The sequence below is a fragment of the Camarhynchus parvulus genome, chromosome 22 (genome assembly GCF_901933205.1).
Source record: "Camarhynchus parvulus chromosome 22, STF_HiC, whole genome shotgun sequence".
In the NCBI taxonomy this organism is placed as follows: Eukaryota; Metazoa; Chordata; class Aves; order Passeriformes; family Thraupidae; genus Camarhynchus; species Camarhynchus parvulus.
Window position 1 is genome coordinate 410,091 of NC_044592.1, and position 7,309 is coordinate 417,399.

Genomic DNA, 7,309 nt, shown 5'->3' on the forward strand with positions numbered 1-7,309 from the left:
GAAGAGCAAAAATAATTCTCTAGGATCATTGTCATGAACATATTTCATTATCAGTCTTACTCCATTCTTAAAAAACATTGTGAAAAGAGGTTTTTTGGTCAATGTTAAGACCAACAAAGTCTTGAAATCTCCCCACATGTTCAGTCCTTGGCTCACCAGGTTTTACAGGAAGATCAGATGTTCAGCCTTCCCTCCAACTCTGGGAAGAGTTGAATGACTTTGGTCACATCAGACACAGAAAGTGGCCCTTTTCCAAAGGCAAAGTGTCTGGGTCACTGAGAATTTGTAGAGTATCAGGAAGAGCAAAGGAATATTCCTCCTAAGAGCAGTGGTAACGGGAATTCCAGGAGTGGTCAGTGACTGGGCAGGCTGTCCTTCCCCAGGGAGGGGACAGTCACGTCTGGGCATGGGCAGGTTGGTCTGCCTTGGCTCACAAAGGCCTTCTAGAAGAGCACATCCTCTCCCACCCTAGTTTTTTGTTTGTTTGTTTGTTTCTCTCCAGGTATTTTCTAGATGGAATTGATTTGAATTTCACATCAATAAGTGGTGAAACAAAAGCCACTCCTTAAGCCCCTTGAGCAGGGCAGGCAGAGAATTGCCAGCCCAGTTAAAATATTTATCTCTGTGACAACACACAGCTGCTGAGGTGCAGGGATCTGCAGCCCTAATGGCAGCACGTTATTTAGGCAGGAATGTCTCATTAACTCCGTGGGCAGGGCTGGCTTAACCAGCAGCTGGGGAGGGAGCTGAGGGTGCCCCCAGAGCAGGAGAACAAACACCAGAGGAGATAAGGGAAGGGGAAACCCAACACTTCTCCCTCCTGAGGGGGAAGGCACCAAAGCATGTCCCATGGAGGCAATAGAGGAGCTCTGGGGAGGTGGGAAGTCTTGGGGGTGTCTGTGGTCCTGGCTGACCCCAAGGTGTTAGAAAGTCTCTTTTCCCAGCCTGGCAACTGAAGAAGGAGTCAGGATTCTTCTGTTCTGGTTATCAAGGTTGTTTATTTTCAGTTATCTATAACATTCTTTTCCTGATCTGCTGAGGTCTGTTCAGCAGGCCAGTCTATGGCACACTGCCCGCCCTCAGGGTGAAGTTGTGTTTTTATACTCAAAACTACCTGTACTTAATTTACAATTATTTCCCAATAACTATCACCCATGTTAGACAGTGTGTTCCTACTCTAAACCAATCCAAAAGTGCCACCATCACCCAGAACATGGAGGCTAGGAAGAAGGAGAAAGAAGGACAAAACAGCCCAAATTCCTCCATCTTGAGACCCTGAGCCCCCATTCTAAAAACCCCAAAATTCTACATTTTCACCCTGTGATAAATTCATTATCATTTGACTTAAACTTTCATGGCTTGTAATTCCTCATATAAGCTGGTAATTTTTCCCATGGGTCAAAATCAAAGGCACAGGGGTCTTGGGCTCTGTGCCAAGGTCTCTGAGCCCCCTGGCATGGGCTCGAGCCCTCCAGGACAGCCAGAGGGATGTCCTGGGATCTGACAGGGAAGGGAAATGGGATCTGTTGTCCTGTGTCAGGTCTGGCAAGGTTAAAACATGAGAGAACAAGCCTGGCCCTTGGCACGTCCTTTTCCACAGGGAGACCTGTATGCAAACCACCACCTTCTGGAGGCACAGGAATTGAACCTTCCCAAGGCACCTTCTGGCCCATTCATTGGCAAGGGAAGATCCCTGGAAATACAGCGCAGCTTTTCAGAGAGGTGTTTTACACTGTTTTTACAGTGCTGGTTATTCCTAATTTTAGTTGTGGTTTTTAAGATATGACTCACTTACTTCTAAGAGCAATAGAGAAAAAATATTTCCAACAGCAAGAAGCCTTTTGAGAATGCTTGGATCAGTTTTAAGAGTGTAACTAACCTGGATGAGAAATTCAAGCACCCCTTCTTTTCTCAAGGCTCCCTGGTTTAAATAGTGGCAGCGCCACAGCACAAGAGTGGGGTTTGTGCAGGTTTGGGATGGAGAAGGACTTCTCCCAACACCTCCCTGCCATTGCAGAGACTTGATTGGAATTTACCAGCAGGGTCCCTCTGACACTGCAACTGCTGCAGTCATTTCTTTGTCTTTAAAATGCCATATAATTGCTAATGTAATTAGTGATGTATACAGAGGGGGCCTGTGCAATTACCAAGTCCTAAGATCAAGTAATTAATGTTCTGTCAACAAAACAGCAACTGTTTCATTAACAACTGTCTGGGTTTGAAAACAGATCAAGTCAGAACGTACCCACTCGGCTGAGTTTGGCAAGAGCAGGGGATTTCAGCCCAAACCACACCAGCCTGGATCAGCTGGGTGTGGAAAAGGGGATGGTGCCAGTCCCACCTCCAGCTCCCAGTTATTCCTTCCCCAGTAAGATGAGGATTCACCAATACTGCCCACAGGGACAGGGCTCACAGCTGGAGATCCCAGTTTTATGGATAATCTCAGGTTTTAAGAAAATTTGCCGAGGGTTGCTAGGACCTGCAAAGGTTTATTGGACTGCAGGACTTGGAATTTTGGCGAGGTGAGGCCTATGATTTTGCTGATCTCTGAACTTTGTGTACCCAAGGTTTTCTCTACTACCACAACCCTGAGCACCTCCCTCAAAGGGACAGGATTGGAGCACCTGCTCTCATCTGATTTTTCACTCTCCTTCCTTTATGAATCTGAGTTTTACAAAGAGGTCTTTAACCAGGTTTTCACCGTGTCCTTTTCCTCACAGCTCTTTTTGGAGAGCTCACATCCCTCCATGTGTTCCCCAGCCCCCCTTTGGTGTCCCTTGCCTGTCTCCTTGTCTCAGTGCTTCCATCCAGAGCCCATTTTTAAGGGTGAGACCCTGAAGGGTGAAGCCTGGAAGGAGCTGTGCGGGTCCCACCCAACCGCTCTGTCCCCACTGCTCCTGCCTCTCTCAGTTTGCTGTTTAGGGAGGGATTCCAGGTCCAGCTTTCCCAGGACACACCACAGACTTGGAGTCCTGATGCAACACCTCAAACTGCCAGGATGGGAATGGTCCCTGTCCCCTCAACACCACATCTGCTGAGCCTTCAGAAACCTCAGTGCCCCACTCATTCCCTCAGAGGATGGAATTCCCAATCCTCCAGGTGTTACTGTCATATTTTATGAAAAATCCCTTTGCCAGGACCTTTTCTCCTGAGATGCTGGGAAGCTTCAGCTTCTCCATGTTTTGCTACTTTGGAATGTGATTTGAATTGTTTACCCAGCATGTGAATTGTTTTTAATTAATGGCCAATCACAGCCAGCTGTGTTGGACTCTCTGCGTCTGTCACGAGATTTTATTATTCATTCCTTTCTAGCTTTCTGATAAAATCCTTTCTCTCTATTTCTTTTAGTATAGTTTTAGTATAGCATATATAATATAATGTAAGATAATGTAATGTAATATTATAATATAATATAATATAATATAATATAATATAATATAATATAATATAATATAATATAATATAATATAATATAATATAATATAATATAATATAATATAATATAATATAATATAATATAATATAATATAATATAATATAATATAATATAATATAATATAATATAATATGTAATATAGTAATATATAATAATATCAGCCTTCTGAAACATGGAGTCAGGACTCTCATCTCTTCCCTCATTCTGGGACCCTCACAACAACACCACAACAATGAATGACCACCTCCAGCCACCATCCCTGCTCTCCCTGCCCACTGCTCCTGTGCCTCACACCGCACAGGGCACAGGAGCTGGGGCAGGGGGAATTAAGCAGCAGGAGCAGGAGGGATCAGCAGGGATTTCCAGGGAGATTTGAAACACAAACAAGCACGAGGAACTCTAAAATACACAATTTCTCCTCCCGCTCTGCGCGTGTCGTTTTATTACAGGGTAATTAAAGAACACTTTAAAATTTTGATTAATGGGCTTTTTAGCTTCAGAGAAATCACATCTTTGATGTCAGTTGCTTAAACATTCCGTTTACTTTGCCATTGAGGAATGGAAATAAATAAAGAATGCTGAGGATGCTTTTATCCCCTCCTGCTTTCTAGAGGGAAGGTTTGTAACAGTCACATGGATAAAAATGGGATTCGTGCAAGAAAAAAATGCCATCTCAGTCTGAGTGAATAAAACCCTGTCACAAGGACCAGCTCTGGTCACACTCAGAGCCACAGCGTGACTCCAGCAGCAGTTGGTGTTTACACAGAATTTGGCGGTTTCCTCTTCTGGGAAGCTCCACACAGCAGCAATAATTCAGATTATTGGATTTTAAAGGGGGTGGGGAAGCAACAGTGGTGATCCAGATCCCAAACCAGCACCAGGTGCTTTCACAGCCCATTCCCTGGGGAAAAGACACTTCCCTGGATGGAGGGAAGGAGCTGTTCCTGGTCTCTTTGGCAACACTAGCGAATCTCAGGTGCCCAAAGCCTTGTTTACTGCTTAGTTTGAGGCACTGATTGGAGCAATGCCTCTCTAGGGTGCTTGTTTTTATTTCACAGGACTATTTTTAACCGTGGATGAATTTGCACAGGGTGGAGAGTTAAGGAAGAGATCAGGTCTAATTGCCCTTATTTTTCCTTCCATTTAAGATGTGGGGCTCCAACACCACCCACAAACCCTTGATAGCCTGAACCCCACACTCTTATGATAAAGGTTATGGAGGTGCTTAGTCCCATAGCAGTATTTTCAGCACCCTGGCAGCCTTTTAGCCAACATTTTTTTAAAGACTAATTTTCACCTTATTTTTCTCCATTTCTCTTTTCTCAGCCTTTCCCTTTACATCCATAATTATGGAAAAATTAAAAAAGTAGGCTTTGGAGTTTGAAAGGATAAATTAATCAGTTAGCCTATATTTAAACACCAGTTTCTTAAAATATATTTGAAGCCTTATTGAAGTTCCTTTATATATTTTTGAAGCTCTATTATCAGTGGGGTTTTTTTGCATAAATCCTGCCACACACACACACACACACACACAGAGTTCCAAATATCCACCTCTATGCAGATTAAAACTATGGATGCTTTTCATTCAGCTGCTTTTAGAAGAAAAAGGGAGGAAGGGAAAGAGGGGAAGGGGGAGAGTAAACTTTAATACTCTACAGTAGCACAACCCCCCTGGGCATAAAGCAGTGCTCAGGTAGACACATCTGGTGAAATGCATCACATCAAATTAGTATCAAGGGTATTGAGATTCTGAGACGCCTGGCAGACAATTCCCCTTCTAATGCACTGCTTTGGAGCTTGTTGAGGAAACTTGAATCCCAAATCTCCAGTGAAATGAGTGATACTAAACATGCCTGCTCAAATACTGAAAGTGAAGATCAAAGAGGCAGTGTCCAAATTGGCTTTGCAAACAAAGCAAGCCCGGGGATCCCCAGGAGGACGTGGTGCTAATTTTATCAGATCTCCTTGACTCCTTCCTCCCAACACTTTGTCATTTAAGAAAAATAATAATAATAATGAGAATGCATTTCTGGCTGGCTGGCAGGAACCTTTGTGAGACAAAAAAATTCAGTGCCTCTAAAGGGTGTGCTTTGCAAGGCACCTTAATCAAGTTAAAGTGAAAAATGAGAATATTTCCCTCTGAAATCTGCCCACGCCTGGGTCCCCAAACCACACATAGACGAACACATGGGGCCATGAATATTTCAGTACAACTCAGGCCTTCAGATCAATACAGGCAACTCTCAAGTTCTATTGATTTTTCAGAGGTTTGGCTCACAGGGGTGATAAAATATTTCTCAAGTTATGAAACCTGAGCTCGGGAGCTTTTGCTGATGCCTCAACATTTACCAGACACATCCCTCTCCCTCCATGTGGATTTATGACTAAGCAATAAGTCTTGGAAAGGTGGGCACTGCCATCCCACAGGGCCCACTTAAGGTCAAAAAGAGAAATCAGGGCGGTCCTTCAGGTCACCAAACTTCTGTTTTCTGAGGTAATCACTTATTCTTTCCCCTGCAAGTCCTTATTCCAAGATTCATTAGGCAGTGAGTGAAATTCCCTTTCAGCGTCCCCTGTAAGCTGTCAGAGAGAAAGGGACACCAAAGCAGACACCAAATAAAGCAACTCCCTGCTGAGGCAAGGGAGTTAATCCTCTCCATATGGAAAGGAAATACACTTAATTATGTATTTATGCATGTCATTGCAGGCTTATATCTTGTTTCACTTTCATCCACAATGATCCAAACCTATTTCAATATAATGAGTAAACATTTCTGGGTTTACAATAACAGAAGCCTACGGTCACTCACCATTTCCCAAGCATTTCCTTGCAGTTCTGTGCAGTTTTTATTTGTCCTGGAGCAGCACCCAGGGAATGCTGTGCTGGACTGTGGCTGTAAGGTGTTTATAATCACAAAACCCAAAAGAGCTGGCCCCAAAGAGCTTAAAACTGAGCTGAAAAAGCATTTTGAGAGAGAAAAGGAAATCTGTGGATTCTGCTTGCAATATTCCAGTTATTCCCTCCCAAAATGGGTATCTCTGCATAACCAAAAATTACCTTTTTAATCCAGTGGGTTCCCCAGGGTCCAACACAGTCAGTCAGGGACTGAGGTCATTTGCTGGCCCCACCAAGAGACCTGGTGTATGTGAATTATGGATCTTAAGTTGCTTCTTGGTAGTTCAGGAGGAGAATCCTCTCTGTTTCTTTGTTTAAAGCTGTTTTGATTATTGCTAATATCAGGTTTTTTTCCCAGAAGCACCAAGGAGCTTTAAGGACCAGGGACATCCTGTGCTCCCTGTTGTCCCTCAGGTGGCAGGACAGTGTCCCAAACAGCCCTTGCCAGGTACAGAGAAGGTTTCAGAGAGAATAAATAGCAGAGGAAAGAGACCTGTCCAGATCCACAGGCCAAGGAAAGGGGGGACCCTAGGAGACATCCCCAGAGCTGCAGCCTGCAATTAAAAAAGGCAACAGAAAGGACATTTTCCAAGTGACTCACAAAAAAAAGAGGATTTGTGTGTGTGGGCAAAGACCTATTGGCACAGTAACACTGCCCTGATCTGTGCATGACCTCGAGAGAGCACCTGAACTGCACTGACACTCAGAAAAGCTCATTTAGAGACCCTTCCCCAGGTGCCAGAGCTGGAAATGGGAGTCCAGCTTGCCCAATTCTCTCTTTTCCCCTGTGTGATGGTCTTTTATGACTTTCAGGAAGTCAAACACAAAAAACAAGCCCTTCATTTCACTTCTTCAAACCAAATCTGGCTTTCACCCCCCTTCCTGGCAAAGAGCATCCATCATCCTCCTCATTTAAACACGTTCCAATGGGTTCTGCAGCCCAGCCCTGTGAAACTGCTGCTGCATCCCAGGCT